The sequence below is a fragment of the Phaenicophaeus curvirostris genome, chromosome 6 (assembly GCF_032191515.1).
Source record: "Phaenicophaeus curvirostris isolate KB17595 chromosome 6, BPBGC_Pcur_1.0, whole genome shotgun sequence".
Taxonomy (NCBI): Eukaryota; Metazoa; Chordata; class Aves; order Cuculiformes; family Cuculidae; genus Phaenicophaeus; species Phaenicophaeus curvirostris.
The window spans coordinates 59,412,631-59,434,239 of record NC_091397.1 but is presented as its reverse complement, the minus strand read 5'-3'; the positions used below and the strand labels follow the sequence as shown (position 1 = coordinate 59,434,239).

Below are 21,609 nucleotides of genomic sequence, written 5' to 3'. Positions count from 1 at the left end.
AATATGGATACACCAAGCCTTGCATCATACCTGTGTAACAATAACACTTCCCATGTCTTCAGAAAGCAGAGAAAGATACCCTACATCTAATATGCAATGGCTACTCTGGACTGAGTTCTTATGCTGCTACTGTAAATTCCTCATCCCTTAAAGTTTTGTAGAGAACCAGTGTCATTTTACTCCATTTCTCAAAATCTTATTTCTTGTATATGCATCATATATTCCATTTACTTTAAGGGTTACATGTTAGAGCTGAAATAGACTGGAACAGAACTGCTGTAATGTGTACTACAGCAAATGTGAGACTTTGGCAGGTGGTGATACAATATGTTGGATTTAGGTGCAATTAAGATGCAATTAGAAATATCAAAGTGAAAAAATCACTTTGTGCCTTTGCCAAATACAAAAATTACATTTAGCCTTTTCATACAGTGCAAATGTGTCCTATCTGCACTACAACAGTTGCAGATATATATTTTCTTTCTTCCGTGACACTCCATTATGTCAGTTTTCCTAATTATCATGCAATTAAACAGATTTTCCTCAAACTACACTTGCTGTTTAAAAAGAAAAAAAAAAGTTACATTCTCCTAACTGTACCTTTCACTCTTTTGGCCAGTCTTATCTAAGTAACTTCAGAAATTATGGTAGACTCCCATGAATTTTTAATAGAATTACAACAATTAACGGTGAATGATATCTTGTAAGCCTATCTAGCCCAACCTTCTGTTTCATGGCAGAAGTAATTAATTTAAAATTATTCACAGTGTATTTGTTGAATCGTTTTAAACTACTGGTTAAACTTCTGGGTTTTTCCCATTCTTCACTGTCCTTGCTGTTGTATTTGATGTTGAGATACTTGGTTTAAATCTGCCTTATGTAGTATTGTGTTGCCTACATTTTATTTCTTATCATGGCCACAGTGGAGAGAAAATGTGCTCCTTTCCTGTTTCTAGATAACATTAAGATGTTGGAAGACTTCCAACACCCTGTAGCTTTTTTTTATTCTCTAAATAGAACCACTGCTTCTTTCAGCTTTTCCTCATAAGTAGTTTTCAAAATTTTCAATAGATTTCATTGCTCTCCTCTGCACATTTTCCAATGGCATTTCTTCAACGTGATATCCCAAAGGAGAAAAAATACTCCAGCTACTACTAGTACCGTAGCACTAGGTAAAGTAGAGATGCATTACAAATGACATCCCTTCATTCAATTACTAAAATATTTGGTTCAATAGCAGTCTGAAGTTTTTGGTTCACATTCAGTTTGCCATTCACAGCAAACAATGTCCTTTTCTCAGGAGCTAGTGCTACTTAACAGCAAATGCCCAAACTGCCTTTGATGATTTCTAACAAGGGCAGAACTTCACACATATTTAAAAAACAAAATAAAACAGAACTTTCTATTATTATTAATATTATTCTAGTTTACTTAGATACGTGGAGTTACAAATCCATCCTGCAACGCAGTTGTAGCTACACTTCACTTGAAACCGCTGGACAGTTCAGTGAATATACTATTTCTTCTATCAATCCATGTTGGAATAGAGAATAGCATCAAAACTTAGAGATCAATGAAAACCTAACAACACATCCTTCCAGTGGAACAGCTAGAAACCGACTCCTCCTCTCTTGGTCCAGTTTCCCCATCAGCTTTGCACCCGCCTTAGAGCATCTGTTCCTCTAACTTTCTTGGAAACCCCTTAGACAAAAAGGGGGTTAAGGAAGAAGCAGTATGATGTAACTTAATCACTATGATGACCTCCTGCTGTGTATGTCTATCTTCCCTATCAGCATCAACTCCTTCATTGGGTTATAAAAATAAATTTAATTTGGAACAACATAATGCATATCACTAGCGGGCAAAGAAGCTGAAAAGCTGTAAGACCTTTTTCTAACTTTATACTGATTCAAAAGAGGTACAAGCACATCTTAGCACTCAGATATTATCATCATTATAACAGATTCCAGAACTGGATAATGAAAATACGCTGGTGAGAGAACATGGTGTAGGAAAGTACTCCATGTTACAACTGGATCACCAGGATAGATAGTACAATTTTTATACACTACGACTTATAATATAACTTAAATGAAACAGTAGAATAGAACTATTAGATCTCTCAAAAAAATTGGAAAGATCTAGTCTAGTTTTCCACGACTGCTTATTCACATAGAAATCACACAGCTGACACTAAGGTTATAAGTGAAAATAGAAGCAGTCAGCTGAAGTAAAGGGCATGGAATAACTCTGGAAAAAGAGGGGATTATTTTTACCTTCTACTTTGATATTTAAGACTAGTTCGCTGTCTGCCCCAAGTTCATTGCTGTTGCATAATTGAGACTATTCAAACTAAAGCAGAAATCCATGACGTAAGGTGGATGGTGACACTCTGTAGGTTCCCTGAAAGCACAATAGCAATATCAGAAAATCCTTCAGCCTTCTCAGTCCATTACCTTTAAAATCTCAGAAGCAGTATTCTAAACCTGTTACACATTCAAAGAATTACGTTAACTTTGTCAGAGAGGATCTTTTGCCAATTTAAAAACTGAAATACCTTTTAAGAAGTTCACCTCCTGTAATTAGAAAATGGCATGGAAGAATAATTATGAGCAGAATAATATTCACAAGCTGTCAAAGCTTATGAACACAGAAATATACCTACAAGAAAAGTATGGAAGAAAAAGAAGAATTTCACATTGGTAGATAGTTTTGACAGAGTTTGAAACACATTCCTTATGTCTTTAGACACCATCTTGTGTGTAACAGGGCTGGCACCATTTCTGTTATGATGCTAAGCTGTTTAAGGACGGTTCAAAAGGCTAGTAAATTTGTTTTTTAAATGCAAAGTAATTTTTTAATTGCAAGTTTTCTTTCTCCAAGCACTGCAATGCAGGAAGGACATTACAAATAGCTCTGTTTTTCAAGCATCCTTTGCTAAGGAAAGCAACCATCGAAGCAGCATGGCTGATGGTTTTGGAAAAGTTATAAATGCATTCCCTTGCCAGAGAGTTTCGAGTGCAATCACAGCCTCAGCACCCACAGCCACTGGAGAAGAGCTCCCCATAAAGATCTGAAAAATTACTTCTTCTGCAAGCCAACCTGTGAAATTTAATCTCTGCAGTGCAAAACCCCAACCACGTACACAGAGAGACCTCCGACTTTCTTGGGTTGCCTAATATCACTTCTCTTTTCATTCTGTTCCTGCATCAATCTCTACCCATCTCATGTTGCTCCTTTTACTACTCTGTGTGCTAGTGCAGTGAGGCAGAGACCTCTTTTTATTCTGTAATTGTATGCTCTGTAGCATCAAGGAATCGTGGGCTTGATTATAGCTCCAAGGTGCTGCTGTAGCAGAAATAATTATGAAGTAGAATAGGAGAATGGAATGATCTTAGAGCTTTATCTCTGCCTAAGGCCACAGACCCAAACTGGAGAAAGCTATTAATTATGTCTGCTGAGTTATCAATTGCCAAGCGTTCTGCAGAAGGCTGGTAACCATAACAATTCTCATTTTACTTAGGGAAAGCTAAGAGCAGCGAGTAAGAACAGAAAGGTAGTTTTGGGTTTTGTTTTTGCTTTGCTTATTTTTTGCATACACAGATGAAGCTTGTATATAATCCAAATCACAGAACTGTTCAGGTTGGAAAATACCTGTAAGATCACTGAGTCAAACTGTGAACTAACTCTGCCAGGCTCACTAAAACACCATGTCCCTGGGCACCACATCTATACATCTTCTGAACACCTCCAGGGATTGTGACTCTACCACTTTCCTGGGCAGCCTGTTTGTGAAGTACTAGTTCCTAAAATTTTAGCTGTAGAGAATGTATTCATAATACTTGGTGGGTCTTTAGCATGGGAATAAAATGCTGAAAATTTGGAGTAAACCTTTCAAGATTAAAAAACAGTTATTGTCATTTAAAAATACAGTATAGATGAGTCTATGGAAGTACCTTCTAATTCACATTAAGTGCTGTATACTTTTTACACAACATTATTAATACAGAGCAAAAATACTCCTCAGTATTTAAAGTCATTTATATTTGGTAGATGCAAAAGCAGGAAATCCACCTTATAATATACCACAAAACCTCAGCTGATAACCTAATGAAAACACAAATTAACGAAAGGCTAAATTGAAGAAGAGAAAAAAAAAAAATCATGGACAGGCAAATAAGACTTTCAGGAAGTGACAGAAGATGTGCAGGACAGATACATTTCAAGAATTGTCTTCAGAGAATTAATAACAAAATTAAAAAATATCTCTACAGTTTAAAAGATGTTGGACAATGAATATTTCCAAGTTATCAAACCCTGACACAGGTGTAGGTCAAACCAAAGTGGACAAGGTTTCCTCCTCCCCCCTCCCCTCAACTTTCTCAGCAAAAAAAGAAAAAGATAAAAAAAAGAACAAGGATGAAAACTGATAAGCAAGACAAAACTATAAAGGAAGACAGTAGTTTTGTATTAAGCAAAGAAAAAAAGAAAAAGGATGTTTCAAAGTAGCGTGGGATATATGATATTGTACTACATAACTTTTACACCTGTTCTTCTGCTGTGCATGTAACATTTTCTTATATTGTCTTCTTTATGATTAGGTTATGCTTAATATAGTAAAATGTTATCCAAAGGTTTACATAAGAGCTGGAATATAGGAGCTCATGTTTCTCATTTGTTGACTCCAAGTTGAAATTTCTGCAGTACTGAACTTATGACGTTTATTTATTATTTAAAAGTCCAGATTCTGAGCCATACTAAAACTGAAATGGCTGATTCCCACATTTGGCACAAAAACTGGAATTCCAGCCAAATGTAAGGAAGAGCTTTTCTGAAATGGAACTTGATTTCAATCATATGTGAGTGAATGATGCTGTAAGGTGCTCTTTTCAAGTCTGTCTCCAGGTCATAAGAAAAGAATTTGGAGCTTTATGGAGATATTTCATTACTATCTCTTTCAAAGCCTCAGATGAGCCTCATCATCTGAAGGACAAATCTATCTTGGCCAAACCGATACTAAAAGAAAGATGCTCATTTAGTCCAACTTAATCTTTCTTCTTCTTAACATAGGGCAGAAAAGCTTTTGTTTCCATAGTTACTGGGACATTTCCTTTGAACTTGTTCCAGGATATTATTTCTCTTCCACGTGCACTGATATACAGTCCCGTGAAGTTTGTATGTATTTGTGAACCACACTGTGCTTCACTACTAATTTTTTGCTGGATGTAACAGAGGAAATTTATCCCATTGTCAAATCTAAATGTCTGACTTGCTGATTTACATGTTTTAATACTTAGTCATGTATTACTATAAATTGACTTCATAATATTACAAAAGAAAAATCACATGTATAACATTTATTCTGAGATTTTTTTCTGAAGTAATTATTATATAAAGCTGAATTTCTATTATTATGTATTTTTACTCAATATAGTTCCCTGCTTTCTAAATTAAAGAGAGAGTTGTTTTAAAATTAAAATATGTGAGGTTTTATTTAACTCTGTATCATTATCTGTGTACTGGCAATAAACTCAGGAAAGATAGGGGTTATTTGGTTAGTTGGTTTTTTTTAAGACAAACATCTAAAATTTTAGTTAAATTTATCTAGTTTTTCTACCCTTAAAAACAATTATATAATAATAAAAAAAAATTTTGGTCTTCAATATAGAACCATTGTCTGCATTCCTCCAAAATCATTCCCTTTTAATTCAAAGGATGAAAATGTCTAGCCACCCCATCCATTCTTAACTGATATCAAATGGACATGAAAAACAAAGGGAAAAAAAAACCTTCAAGGTATTCTTTTTTCTTAAAACATTATTTTGAAAACCTTTTACATAGAAATATATACAAACACTTTGACAGAAATATACACAACCAGTTCCATCATCCACATCAGTGGTTCTCAAAGTTTGGTTCTTTGAACATAGATGACTTCGAAGGCTCCAAGAAGTTAGCTACCCTTGTAGCCACATGAAATTGTCTGAAGAAGTCTACCTAGTTCTTCTTGATATAAGGAAGCATTCTTTTGCAGTCAGAAAAATCAGTCACTGAAACAACCTCCCCAGGGACTCGGTAGAGTTCTTGTTACTGGAGGTTTTTAAGATGCAGTTCTCAGGACACTAGACATTCTTATTTAGAGTCCCTTTCCTAGGAGAGGTTGGTCCATCTCATCTCTCCAATTCCATTCCAGTCTGGGCTGTTCTATGATTCTATAATTAATTCTGTTAAAATGTATCTGGTAGAAAGTATAATAGAACTTTCTTTGCTACATGTTATTTAACTTTAGTTAACTATGTATGAGATACATGGAGAAGGCATGAAACAATAAACAGACAAGACAAATTGTATCTGGTGTCAGTGCAGTTACAGTGGAGTCTTCTCCAGATGCTTCATTTCTCCAAAGTGTCATTTCATTTACGCGTGCAATGTGTTTGGTCTCAGTGGACTTCAAAACAGGATCATAATTTGGCTGTAAATAGTAATTTTAAGTCCATTAGACCACTACAACAGATCCTAACATGTCTCATTTATTAAAAGGCAAAAGGCAGGCACTGTTTTGTGAAAAATAGCTCTTTATTCCCAGATGGAATACGAGCCGCTCTCTGCAGTCACAGAGACATTTGGCAGTTAGGATGTGGTGTTGACACAGCTGCAAAGCCCTGGCAGCTGAGTCAGTTTCACATGGATCTGCTCTTTTCTTCATCCCTCTTCCCCCTCAAAATCTAAGGAAAAATACTGTTGAGTTTCTCACCTGGCCCAATTGTTTTTGTGCAGGAGTTATTACAAGACTCCGTCACTGTCTTGTTCGATAGAGGCACATTTGGCTATGGCACTTTCAGTAGGGTTGTGAATACAAAGTTGGTTGTCATTACATGACTAGGTAAGGACTTGAATGAGGACAAATCGACTAAGATAAAACACAGATAAATTAACTCACATGGGTGGGAGTGAGCCACAAAAAATAAATTCATTTTGTCTTTGTTTAGCCAGGTGTCTTATCAGGTCCTTTGTTTTTCCTAAATTTGAAAGCCTTTTGTGACAAATGTATCATACGACTCTAAAAGCAACATGAGAAAAGATAAGGTGGAAAGGAAGAAGAAATTAATATTTCAACATTAGGACTCAATCCAGTTAGGATTGTGTAATGTTTCTGCTTCAAATCACCAATAGTGATCCACTAGAACTGTTTTGCCTGGAAAAGCACTAGTCTCCATTTTCCTTTCCTTTTTTTTGTGACTGATGAGTAATTGCTACATATCACAAGCTCTTCTGCTAAGTTACATAAAGAAACTCTGATTGTCAGATTTGTCCCCAAAGCAAAGTTTAGAGTTCTCACCCATCCTTCTTTTTAAAACTCCTCTAAACATTTAACACTCTCGTGGCAATTGCTTAACTTGGAATAGTTTCTAGAAGTCCCTCCAGAAAACATTTTCACTGTGATTGCAAGATGAAAAGGGCAGAAGAAAGAAAGTTTTGTTCTTACACCTTTTTATGTTTTAAATTGGTCTTAAATAGAAGCTACTGTGTGAGATGCATTATAATTAAAAGGAAGAAAATATTTCTCCTTATTCTGAGAACTAGTTGATGAATTACCCATCTGTGAAGTACTGGGGGAAAAAAAATATGCTTTCTATGGATTATTTTAGTGTATTTTTTCCATGGAAAGTAAGGTTCAAGGAATAAGATAGCTTTTAGAACTACTCCCTGTGTACAGCTATTAATAACATTCTGCATCAAGGGTACACTGACTGCCAATTTTTTTAAAAAGATTTGAAATATTTTTCCATCCATCACATTAGATTCAACTCATATTTGCATCCTGTATTTATAGTAAATTATCTTTTTTTTCTTTTCTTTTTTTTGTATTCTTTCACATATCTTAAGTCGATAAAATTCAATTTAGCAACACTGGCTACTGGTCCTAACTTATGGCATGTTAAGTATTTTTAATACTAGACTTAAACAACACTGCTTTGATATATTTAAGACACTGTTACATGAGCTTCTTCAATGTACATAAAGTGCTCCTTTTTCTACAAAACAGATTTTGCCACAAGCAGAATCAACGCTTTTCCGCTGGCTTTTGAGCTTTTATTATGCCTAAAAGTATTCCGCATTTCCTACGTTACAAAAGCAAATGGGTGACGCTTTCCCAGTGCTCAGCACCCCCAGCAATCCTGGAAACTGAATACTCCAGGGGAAAAAGAATATGCAAAAATTCCCTCAGGGAGCAAGTAAACAAGCCTCTCCGGCATGCCAAATGCTTTATATGTAGTCAATGAGAGAGATAGATGTTTTTGCCCTGTATGATTTAAGGCACAGAATTCAACCTCTCCAGACAGTTTACTATAAATCACTCTTGGGCTCGTTTATATCTGTAGGGGCTCACTTTGAAAGCAAGATAACTGCTTCCTCGGGCTTCCCCAAAAGGCTGCAACATTTTGCTTGGTCTAAAGTGAGAGTAAACCAGGTGAAATTGCTTGCCTCAAACATTTCCCATCCATGAAAACATGCAAGGTCAGGTTGGATGGGGCTCTGAGCAACCTGTTCTAGTTGAACGTGTCCCTGCTTATTGCTGGGGGGTTGGACTAGATGACCTGTAAAGGTCTCTTCCAGCCCAAAGCATTCCATGATTTTATGATTTACATTAGCTAGAGGAAAGACATGCATTTCCATTTTCCAGCAATGGCATCTAATTTAGCCTTTGCAATCCTATCCAAGTAAAAGGAATTAGATGAGCAGGAAGATCATCACCATCTTCTTCCTAATGACCACCTGAAGTCCTAAAAAGTCTATGTTTTCCAAGAAATGTAAACATTTGAGCTATATCTATCTGCACATATTTGGATCCGATCAGAACAGTCTGTACGTCTGTCTCTCTAAACAGGCATTAAAAAAAAAAAAAAAACCAAACAAAAAAAAACCCCAAAACCCCCCAACAACTGCTCAAGTTGCATACCTGGGGAGTTTTCATTCAAAGAGTGCCCAACAACTTCATATGTAAAGGATTAACTATATGGATTTCTGCCTGGGATTTATGTTTTATGCTTACAATTTTTCCTTAGTGCCTAAGTGGGATTTTGGGAGACTGGATCAAAACAAGATACTTGGCTTTTGAGTTAAATTGTATATCCACATTCTGCAGTTAATAGGAAATCATCGTACTTCACAACCTCACAAAAGCAAAGAAATTTGAATAATCAGTTAAAGAGAACATACATTCCATGACAATATTTAAAGCTTTTGGAAGACAGAGAATATGCCAAATTTTATTTAATAGAAGGGCTTTTAAAAGCCCTAAAAAAAAAGTTATTTCTTGTAACTGGGTTTATTTTTGGAAGAACTGCTGTGTTTTGTCCCATGAGAGCTATAGCTCTGATGCTTCCTGAATAGATCTTGACCTTCTGTAAGTCACTTTGCTAAAGCAGATACAATACAGATTATACACCCTAAAAATAGCAATTCAAAGGATACTTCTGAATTTTAATCTCTCTTGGTTTCCTTCTCAAGGCAGTTAACATGCAAGAGGTCTCCTACTCTCCTTGGAATGAAGCTACTGTAAGAAAGCTCATAACCTGGACAGAATGACAATCCTGCAATTATTTGCTCTTTCTAATGAATTGGATATAGCTATTGCTCATGCTGAAGTCAGAACTGAGGCTCAAATTAAGACTTCTGTAAACCTTCTGTGGACCAGAGACATCAGAGAAGTAACTGTTATTAATTCTAAAAAGAGCATGTGACAATTTGTCTGGTAGCTTCTGAATCCTTCCTGTGGCAGACTTTGGTACCTAAGTATGGAGTAATTAATTAGTCAAAGCTGTTGATGAATCCCCATTCTCCTGGAACATGCAGTGGTTCCCAGAAAGGGTGCTGTGCTTTGATTACTTCTTATAGCTTGGGTCACAGAATAATAGAATGGTTAGTGTTGGAAGGGACATCTAATTCCAACCCCCCTGCCATGGGCAGGGACACCTCCCACTATCTCAGGCTGCCCAGGGCCCATCCAACCTGGCCTTGAACCTCCAGGGATGGGGCAGCCACAGCTTCCCTGGGCAACCTGGGCCAGTGACTCGCCATCCTCATTATGAAGAATTTCCCCCTAATGCCTAGTCTAAATCTTCCCCTCTCCAGTTTATAGCCATTCCCTCTACTCCTATCACTACATGCATTTGTAAAAAGTCCCTCCCCCACCTTTATCGTAGCCCCTTCAGGTACTGGAAGGTCACTATAAGGTCTCTTCAGAGCCTTCTCTTCCAGACTGAACAACCCCAACTCTCTCAGCCTGTCCTCATATAGAAGGTGCTCCAGCCCTTGGATCATCCTTGTGGTCCTCCTCTAGGCCCACTCCAACAGTTCCATCTCTTTCTTACGTTGAGGATTCCAGAACTGGACACAGAACTCCAGGTGAGGTCTCACAAGAGCGGAACAGAGGGGCAGAATCACCTCCCTCGACCTGCTGGCCACGCTTCTTTTGGTGCAACCCAGGATTCAGTTGGCCTTCTGGGCTGCGAGTGCACATAGCCGCCTCATGTCAAGCTTCTCATCAATCAGCACCCTTGAGTCCTTCTCCATAGTGCTGCTCTCAATCACATCATCTCCCATTCTCTATTGAAACCACAGACTATCCCAACCCAGGTGTAGGACCTTGCACTTGGTCTTATTGAGAACCTCACGAGGTTCTCACAGGCCCACTTCTCCAGCCTGTCCAGTACCTCAGTCTTCTCCTCTGTAGATACAAGGTCTGCCTCTTGTAATTTCTGTAGCCAACATGTCAACAGTTCAAACATCACCAAGCCATTTCAGTGATTTAATTAGAGAAGGAACTGTTGCTGCACCAAATATCTACCACATTAATTCAGTTGTCCTTCAGGTTTGGCTTTGGCCAGGTGGGTTCCTTTTTCAGGCAACATGCAAGTAATACACATGGCTCTGTGCCCTGGGTCCAAATGCTACAAGGATCTCAGTCTCCTACAGCTTGAATACAAAATATTAAAGCCACAGCTCTTTTTCATATGCAGGGAATCTGTTCCTTACGTGTTGACTGATGCTTTTTATTAGCTATCACCAGGCAACTATTAAAACTTTTGAACTGGTTTATCTGTTTTACCTATATGCTAAATACAGTGTCATTCTAGTCTTTTATCAAAGCCACATGGTCTATTTATGACATATCTTCAAATGTTATTTTTGGACCCTTTCCAGTCTATGTATCTTGATTTTACAATTACACTGGTGCTTTATATAGATCTCATTTAGTCCTTGATGGACTACAGACATCCTGCTTGCTAGCCTATTATCCAGCTTCTTATCAGTTTCACTCTAAACCATTATTACTGAAGTACAGCAGTTAGGTCAACTCTTTCTCATACTACAGTGTTTTGATCCAAGTGTTCTAAAATGACTCGTTCCAAGTACTTGAGAAACTAAAGAAAATTAAATGCATTTTAAGATAAATACAAAGGAAAAGGCAAATAGACCAAAATGTAATATAACAATATTATTATCTGTAGCATGTGAAAAGAAATATCCCTTATCAAAATAAAATGCCTGCACAAATTTGCAGATTGTGAGAGTCATGGAGAAAATGGAGAGCCCAGAATGGCTGCCACCTTCATCTACTAGATGCAAAAATTCACTTTTGAATGCTTATTTAAGGTTTCTAAAGAATTTTTTTAAAATAATAATAGTTAATTATAATGATAATAATAATTAAACCCACAAAAAAAGGGTGAGTCAAATCAGGAGTATTGCATTATTGTTTCTGAAAGGACAAATACAAGCTATCAGCTTCCACAGCATCAAACATGGACTGAACTTAGAGCACTACAGTAGGTAACTCAGTAATTTATGTCACTGTTACAATTCTTAAAGATCAGATCACACTATCTGCTACTATGAACCCAACATCTTGAATTTTGCTGATATAGTTTGGAACGACTGCGTTTTGATGTGCTATGTTGTTCTTGTTGTTTTCATTAGGTAAAACTATTCTACCAGTCTACTAAATAAGTCTAGGTTAAATTAAGTACCAGAAAATTACTACATAGTCCTCTCATCAAGATCTCATGGTTATGTCTTGACGGTCTGTCCCAAGACTGGAAAAGGGAATTATGAAAGAATATATTGTATTTTCTAACCAGGAGCTATTAATACCAAGTGTGAATGTATAAAGCAATGAACCCTTAGAACTTCTCTCTCCTCTCTTCTTAGGAATTCTCATACTTTCTTTTCCCCTTTGTGACTTGAAGATGTTGGTAAGTTCATAAAAATACATGATTGATTGTAACTGTTATCTTCTGGCTTGATAGAGAACTGTTTCTCAACCTAATATATAGGGAACGGTGAAAGCAGAACTGAATTTTTCCACCTCATTCTTTGATTTGAGGCTGAACTTAAAAGAGATACACTTTCACACTCTGGGGAAAGAAATAGAAAATTAATCTTCCATTGCTGTTATGCCTCTGTTAGCGGCAGGGTATGAGGTCACACTGCTGCCTCAATAAAGATTGCTCAGTCTCCTTCATCAAGTGCTGTGGTCCTGCAGAGTATGAACAGCTTGTCTCTGAAAAAGGCTCTGGATGCAGTCGCTCTCTGAATGCCGAGCCTGTGCTGTTAATAAAGCACAGCAGCTGGCAAAAGGTTCTGCACATGACTAAGACCTATTGCACAGTAGCTTTTCAGCCTTGTATAATTGTTCTTTCCCACACCTTCTACTTAGAGTTCACCCACAGATAGGCACAAATACAGATAGAACTGTAAGTTCCCAAGCTGCAAGATATGAAAAACCCAGGGATTTAATACTCAGTTTTCCACCTGCCCTGCCATCACCCTGTGAGAAGGAGGATATTACAGAAGTGGCATGTGGGTGGTGTAGTGGGGGTTCCCCAGGCACCTGCCACGCAAGTGCTGCAGCTACTGACTCCCTAACAAGGCTGAGAAACACCTGGATCCCACTACTAACACCATCCTCAGCATTAGCTGTGTTTCCCCTGCATGGTGCACAGTACATGTCCTCTATCAAGCTGCATTTGTGAAAGCCCCACAGGGAAGACCAGGACAGCAGCTGCAACCATTTTAATTACATGCAGCTGAAGTTCCTTCTCCTTTTAAAATGTTTCCTCTTACCAACCTCACTGCAGCAGAATTTAGAAGACTCTACAGCTAGTAAACATCATCTAATATTGGCAGTTTCTAGTACCATCACTATAAAATATTCTGCTGCAGGTTCTTAATAGCACACCTTGCAGATCATGTCAGAGAAGAAAAGGGAATAGATGAAAATACAAACTCACTAGATCTCTGTTCTCCGCGTAGCAAAGAAATCAGGTGTCCTGTGGCTTTTTGCAGCTCAACACAACACAAAAATATCTACTCTAGCTGAGGGGGGAAAAAAGCATTGCCGAAGAAGAAAAACAAGAGGGCACTTAGCTTTTGATCACCCTCCAATCCCTTCAGTGCCTCATTTCAAGCCCCTTCTGAGCTGCACTTGACTCCTTTATTTTGGTCACTAACAAGCTCATTGGCAAGACATCCATTGCTAGTGACTAATACAAGCTTTTAGCGTACTTTGTTCTTTGACAAGAGGTTCTATGGGTCATCTATGTAAATGAAGAACTATCTCCTTTGATTTGTTTTGAACCTGGCTCTATTTAATGCCTCCTGGTTGATTTTTGTTGGTTTTTTTGGGTTTTCCCCCTCCAGGAATGGATAAGTATGGCAGCAAATTTCTACTCGCACTACCTGTGCTATTCACATAGTACTGCCAAATCTCCTCTGCATTGTCTTCTTTCCCTCAGCATCTTGGCCAAGAACTGCAGCTCCCTAGATTTGTACTATTTTTAATAGAAGATAACTCAGACATGTATAATTCAAAGGCAAAAGAATGGTACCGACTTCCCCCAAACAAACAACAAATCCATTGCCAAAGGCCCTACCACATCCAGACAAGAGTGCGTGATAATTTAAAAAATTATCCATCTTTTTGTGCACTATTGTTGTAAGTCTTGGGAAGAATGTTTTTTTATCACACCTAGTAGCCAGATTTTCAACTGGACTTAGAGCGGTCATATTTTACAATATTTATTTATTATAAATTTGTCTTAAAAATAGAGGCACTCTACAAGCCCTGAATGTAGGTACTGAACATTACAGGAAAAAAACACAAAAAACAAAAACCCCCCACAATTCAATTCATTAATTTATTCACAGAATGCACTCAAACTTTCAGCTTCCTTCTTTATTGACATGATGATAGATTTTATTTACGTAAACACCCAAACTTTCCTAACTTCACCCCCTCGCTCCTCACCAAGCTGGAGGCCACAGCCCGGGCTCCCCAGACTCCAGCTTCAAGGACTGGTGTCTTTCTTTCATTTGCCCACATTCACTGGTCTCTAATCTTCACACACAAATACTTCACAGAGTTCCTTCTCTCAGTTTGTTCACTCGCTCTCAAATCAAGCTGACTCTTAGCTCTACTGTTCTTAATTCCACAAGTGCCATTCTCCAACTAGTCCAGTAAAAATAATGGAAAATCTGCTTCACTATCAAACTTCAAACCTCTGCTGGAGCTGTCAGTCTCTTGCTCAGTGTTGTGAGGACACCTTTAGCATTTTTGGTTTTTCATCTGCAGGGAAAAATCAAGGAGTTTTATGCCCGAGAGTCTGATTTTTTAAGAAAGAGATGTTACTTTTATAGACTGTTTTAAAGGATATAATTATATAAGCACAATCTAATCATTATGAGTCATTGTTGATATGGAAGGATCAAATCATGTTAAAGAAATCTGGTTATTTTTAAAAAAAGAAAAATGTTATTAGCCTTGATAAACCAAGAGGCTTGCCATAGCTGGATTTTTAAAAAAGGTTCATAGGAAATTAAAAATGACAGATCATTGTTATCATTAGGAAACTTTCATTGTGAATGGAGTTAATCTGTACTAAAAATAGGCCTTAAACTTTTCTCCAATGTCAAGAACTTCTGACTTAGTGTTCATATCCAAAGGTTCAGTATCCTGTTGTCTGGCCATTTCTGATCCTTAATCTTTAGTTATGGGTTTGGGGTTTGTTTGGTTTTTTTTTTTTTTTTGAGGGGGGTAGGAGGTGGGGAATGGAACACCTTTTTTCCTTGTAGGACAGGCAATAGATTCCAGATCTGATGCAGTCACCTGCCTTCAGGGACCAGCAATACAAAGATACTGATCAGTACCCAGAAAAACAGGGAATTGGAAGGGAAGCGGAAAGGCAGCTGCTGAAAAGTCCCAAGGGTCTGTAGATTAATACCAGCAGATTTTCATATTTTATTCAACGGTCTAGATAAAGCTGTAATAAGTCAGGTCATTAAATTTGCAGATGATACTAAAATAAGTTGAGTATTTAAGACGCTGAGCAATGTAAGAATAATCCTGACATTAACAATATGTGCTCAGAGGGAAGATAGGAAATTAAATAAGTTTTCATTTAAAGTAATGAGAAGTGACACACTTAAGCAAAAATAGTGCCCAGAACACATACTGAGACACACAAAACTTAAGTAATACTAAGCTAATTAATATGCAAAGAGAGAGAGAGAGTGTCACAAGGTCTACTTGCACTGTCATTCACATTCATAGTTTGAAATGATAATAAGAAGACACGTCCCCCAACCTAAAGGGATAACAGAAGAGCACAGACAAAATAACACTGTCATTTAACAAAGTAAGACTAGGCATTTGCCAGCACACTCCAGAAAGGAGACCTGCAGCCTTCTGCACCAGTCTGTCATTAACAAGACTCAGAAGAATGACTGGGGCTGCTACTGCCACTATCTGTGACTTCCTACTATTTTTTTCTCTACAAATTTAAGACTGATTAGAGGCTACTTTGAAGCTACACAGATAATTTTGAGAAACGTAACTCCTCAGGCATGAAAAAAATAATGTTATATTATCAACTGTCTGAATAATGCTCAAGAAAAATAAATACACGCTTCTAAGAGGAGGTAACCCCCTCCAGTAAACAAACAAAAACCCCAACCTCTAAAAGCAGCCCTCCAACCCTCTCTCATGGTTGCAAAAGAAAAAAGGTCTGAGAATAAAGCAAGAAGAAAGCCAGCGAGATGTAGAGGAGAGAAGAAAAAAGTGAAACAACAAAATCAAGAACAAAACAAGCTTTCAAGCAAGCTAAAGGCTATTGTCTTCAGCTGTAGTTCACAAAAATAAAAAAAGAAGCCAATCCACAGAACATCATTAGAGACACCAAAATAATTTTGCTTATATAACTAAAAGACTATGAAAGCCAAAGTTGTTCTCTATTAATACTACTGTAACAGCACATCAAAACACCTACCTCCAGATTAGAATACATCTTTTCATTAAACCAGTGAAAGTTCTGAGGAAGACTGAAATAATCCTTCACAATTTACCCTCAAACCAATGGAATTGTTAACATGGAGGGCAGCAGGTTCCCAGGTGTTCTTGGTTTAGCCAAGTATCTTCACTTAGCCTATTAACAGGTCCAATTAGCTACAAATGTTCAGCTGCAGAGCCTTAGTTAGACCTAATGTTTGTTACAACTCGAAGAACAAAATTTCAAGGAAAAACAGCAGCAATGTTAACAGGGAGAAACTGTCAAGGTCATATGATTCATTTATCTAGGAGCTTAGCAACAAAGGAGAGCTGTGAAATACTGTAACAGCAATAAACCAATGGATTAATCATAGAATCATAGAATAACCAGGTTGGAAGAGACCCACCGGATCATCGAGTCCAACCATTCCTATCAAACACTAAACCATGTCCCTCAGCACCTCGTCCACCCGTGCCTTAAACCCCTCCAGGGAAGGTGGCTCAACCACCTCCCTGGGCAGCCTGTTCCAGTGCCCAATGACCCTTTCTGTGAAGAATTTTTTCCTAATGTCCAGCCTGAACCTCCCCTGGTGGAGCTTGAGGCCATTCCATCTCGTCCTGTCCCCTGTCACTCGGGAGAAGAGGCCAGCTCCCTCCTCTCCACAACCTCCTCTCAGGGAGTTGTAGAGAGCAATGAGGTCTCCCCTCAGCCTCTTCTTCTCCAGGCTAAACACCCCCAGCTCTCTCAGCTGCTCCTCTTCTTCTCCAGCCCCTTCACCAGCTTCGTTGCTCTTCTCTGGACTCGCTCCAGAGCCTCAACATCCTTCTTGTGGTGAGGGGCCCAGAACCGAACACAGTATTCGAGGAGCGGTCTCACCAGTGCCGAGTACAGAGGGAGAAGAACCTCCCTGGACCTGCTGGTCACGCCGTTTCTGATCCAAGCCAAGATGCCATTGGCCTTCTTGGCCACCTGGGCCACTGCTGGCTCACGTTCAGTCCCTGTCAACCAACACCCCCAGGTCCCTCTCCTCCAGGCAGCTTTCCAGCCAGACTTCTCCTAGTCTGTAGCACTGCACAGGGTTGTTGTGCCCCAGCACAGCATCATGATGATGCAGCATCAAGTAACATCTCTTAAGAGATCAAAGTAGTAAATCAAACAAAATGCAGTGAGAAGAATGAGAATAGGGTGTTCAGTTTCTTAACAGCATGAAATAGTGAATGAATTGCAAAGGACTTGCACATCTTGAAGCAATGTAAACAGAGAGGAGGGAAAGAAAATGCTAGTAAAGCTTTGCCTCACTTAATAAGAGTTAAAATAAATTTCTGTTGCTTTTTGAATGAAACATTGTTTTTGGTGTCCTTCCTAAAAAAATGACAAGAACCCTGATGCTTATAAATAATGTTATTCTAAAATATTTCAACAAAAAGTGGTCCAGTTAGAGGATATAATGAAGTACCAGTTAGAGGATATAATGAAGTACTATTTAAGATTCCCAGAAAACCAAATTATTCTTCTAGCCTACATTGCAGGAAAGAAACAAACAAAAAAATAAAAAAGAAGAAGAAAAAAGAAACAGAGACTCACACCAGTAAGCAAGCTCTCTGATTTCAGTTTAGAAAACACAGTTTGATATCTTTGTGAAAAGAATGCATTACAGTAAGTGTACCAGTATCAGTCAAATAAGAGGAGATGTATATATATGTATATGTAGGTAAGCTGTATCTGGAGGCATATCACCACACAAACAAGATCACATATTCTGAGCAACTGACATAAAGCTTCATTTAAATATAAACTTACCGGAGAATAAACCCGCTGTGAATGAAGAGTGTGCTGGGTGTCAGGATGACAGAATCACTTGCATAAAGTAAACATGAGTGTATCTATCATACATCAGTAATATCTCACTGCTGCAAGCACCAAATTACATCTGCGAAAGAGCTTACCTGGATCACATTTGTTGTTAAATATCAAGGTCTAAGCTTGTATATAAATACATACAAGCAACTAGTCTATTTTAGTAACACTATTTCCTATGTAAATCTGTGTAAATCCTCAGATACAATAATAAATATATGCAAATAGTTACTTCTTAATAGCAAGTACTCTAGAAGTTGGAAGAGACCCAAAATCTGATATCTTAATTTCCCACTACTTTTGTCTTTAATATCTCCACTAGCGCTTCCCCCACCCCAGCCACCCCAGACAATTGGACTAAAAGTTCACTGTGGTCTCTTACTTTGGTTGCCTTCCAATATGCAATAAGTCCTTCAAGGTTTCTGCACTTAATGACACCCAGTCTCAGTAAATTTTTATTCAGCTGAATACTTCTGCTTTTCTGTTTGCAAGAGACGATAAGAAAGGAAGTACCTATTTCATTTCTTACTCTCGTGTTATAACGTAAAAAAGCATGTTTAGGACAGGAAGGTTGAGGAACAGTGATAGTACAGGCAACCAGTCATATTAGCAAGCAATTCCAGAACAGCTCCTTTCAAATTTTTATTTAAAATTTATTGATGATTAATTTGTCAATTTTACTTTAATTATTCTTTGCCAATTAGTTTGCCAACTCCTCTTTTCTGATGTTTACTCCCTGAGGACTTAAAAGTTACATGCAAACTGCTTTTCTATTCTCACAGGTTCTGGTGTGCCATCCATTTGTGTTCTGAATACTTGCTGGCAAATGGCAAGACCTTTCAGCTTTATCAGTTAATTTTCAATTCTGCACTCAAGTATTCTGTGCCAAAGTAATTAGAGAAAAATTAAATAATAACAGCCCCGAGACTGAGTCTTAAAGAGTTCTAATATTAACTCCCAGTTGTGGGGTTTTTTGGTTTTTTTTTTTGTGGAAAATCAGAACAAGTGAACTGGTTGAGACCAAAATTTCCCTCTACCTAGATGCTTAGGGCAACTACATGTTTCTTGGGTTGAATAGCCCATGATAGATTTTTTCTTCTTTATTCCATAAATCTATATAAGTATTTTTGAACTCCATAAACACTTTGCATGTTTATAACTTTCTACTGCTGTAAAATTGACAGCTTAATTATGTGGCAGGTGAAATAGTCCTCCACATTCTTTTGAACCTAGCAGCCTATAACTTCATTTGATGTTGCCTATAGAAAGTGAATAAGCATCTCCTACTGATGCCCTTTCTACTTGTGATTATAATGAGCACAATCATATTCCCTTTCAGCAGGCTTTTCTTGAGCCTGAAAACACCGAGTGTGTTTAGTCATCCATTCTGGCTGTTTCCATACGTGTCTTACAATTCCTGCATTTGTCATAATCTCTTCATCTTTGCTAATAATTTCCTATGCAGCATCATATAAAATTATTTGTTGAAGTATTGATAGGTGGCATATTATTCTAGTTTTGTAAAAATAATCTGTTACCCCATGTAGAAATGGCAGCAATTTAGTCTAGCATGACCTTGCTTTGGTTAACCTATGCAACAATTTATTGTGTTTCCTATTTACTTGCACATTTTCAATTTTTCATTATTTTCTAAATACTTTCAAATTCTGTTGAGGTCAGACTAATAAGCATCAAATTACTTCAATATTTCTCTCCTTTTATCTAATAGAAGTATAGTATCTGTTGTTCTGCAGTGATGAAAGCATCCTTATTCCTTCATTATTTTGGAACAGTGAGTAATCACTGTGCAAAGTTAAAGTCATTAAGCTTACTTAGTTTTGTTTCCAATAGTTATTTCTTCTCATGGACTGTACTCATTTTGGTTTCATGTTCTACACCTTCCTCTTAATTTAAAGCTGAAACAAAGCAGTCATTTGGATTTGTAGACATACTTCTTGAATGTATTTTTCCATTCTTTTTACAATTTCTGAACTCACCATTTTACAGCTCTCAATTTATCCTTACTACTGTCTGACTTCCTAGAGAAAGTTGGGTTTTTGTTCTGACGAGTTCTTTTCTCCATTCCTTTTAGATGCACTCCTAGTATATTTTTAACATCACTGTTCATCCAGTTAGGCTTAGAACTTTTCTTGTGTATTTATGTTCCTCCTGCATTCTGCAAATAATTATTTCATCTTTGCAGCTCTGGTTGTACGACCTCTCTCGGTGTCACTGGGAGGGATCATTGCTTCAATGCGATGCCTTTCTACCGCTTTGCATCAACATGAATCTGTTGATAAGCCTGAACCAACATGCTATCCCCGCAGCCTGGATGCTGGGGAGAGCGATGCAGCCAGCAGCCAGGTGGCTCTGCACAAAGTGGCAGTTTGTCAGAGCTCAGATGAAAGTGGATTTTAATAAGACAGGACGGGCTTGGGCACAGGCCCCGTGCTCTCGGGACACGATGTTCCAAGATTATCAGCACAGCATTGTGCAAATACAGGCTGGAGCATTTCTGAGCTTAATGCACCCAACTGTATGATAGAAAAGCAATACAGAGAGACCTAAAAACCTTTTCAGTGTCTGCTTGAGGACGGTCAGTCATATTAGAAGTTCCCAGCCATAACAGCATCAGGTACCTATATAAAAGACCTTTGTGATGTCACCACGCTCTGTTCCTTGCCATTTTATTTACTAAGCAACCAGCACAGATTTAGAGAGTTTAATTAATTTCAATTAAATATATCTCTCCTTTAATATCTGTTTTCAAGCTTAGGGAAAGAAGCTTTAATTTGCTGCTTCTAGCATTCTCTCTGTATGTTTATTTGAGCAATCAATGATCTTGAAAGTACAGTTAGATGGAGAAAAGGGATTCTGTAGTGTTTGCTTGCTTGAACTGATGTCACTGAAACTGCTCATAGAGGCCAAATGGATACACGGTGCCAAACAGGATTATTCTTATGTAGCAATGTTTGCACTGACTAAACTACTCGACTCCTTCCCATTTTATCCTTTACAGACACTCTTAAAGCACCAAATAATATAATACAATTCCTATTAAATAAATGAAAGGTGAGATGAATTTGGATATATTTTCATTATAAAAAGTGTCTTTACAACATCATTAACATTTTATTTCTCCCTCAGGCTCTGTAAAAGTTGAATAAGAATGAAGAACATAACATTGGCTGTAAAAATTGAACATTTCTCACCCAGCAGAAGGGAAATGGATATATTGTTTATATATGAACAATAACCGAAGACATTATCAATTATTTTATATGGTATATGAAGAGTTTTATACATAGAGATTTGCAAAACATGCAGCTCAGGAAACAGTCAAGATATTTTAGGCTTTATCAAAATTTGCCAAAATCTCTAATCTGGGGCAACAAAGAAACCTCCTGCTTCTTTCATCTTT

The 21,609-nt window shown here is 37.7% G+C and overlaps 1 protein-coding gene across 1 annotated transcript in view; it reads right to left on the bottom strand.

The window, feature by feature from the left end:
• Window positions 1-16,350, bottom strand: part of DGKB (diacylglycerol kinase beta) — a 408,380-nt gene extending 392,030 nt beyond the window's left edge. Inside the window, exon 1 of the mRNA XM_069860357.1 lies at window positions 16,332-16,350. The gene's annotated coding sequence lies outside the window, so the exon portion shown is untranslated. The remainder of the gene's footprint in view (window positions 1-16,331) is intronic.
• Between the last annotated feature and the right edge of the window lie 5,259 nt (window positions 16,351-21,609).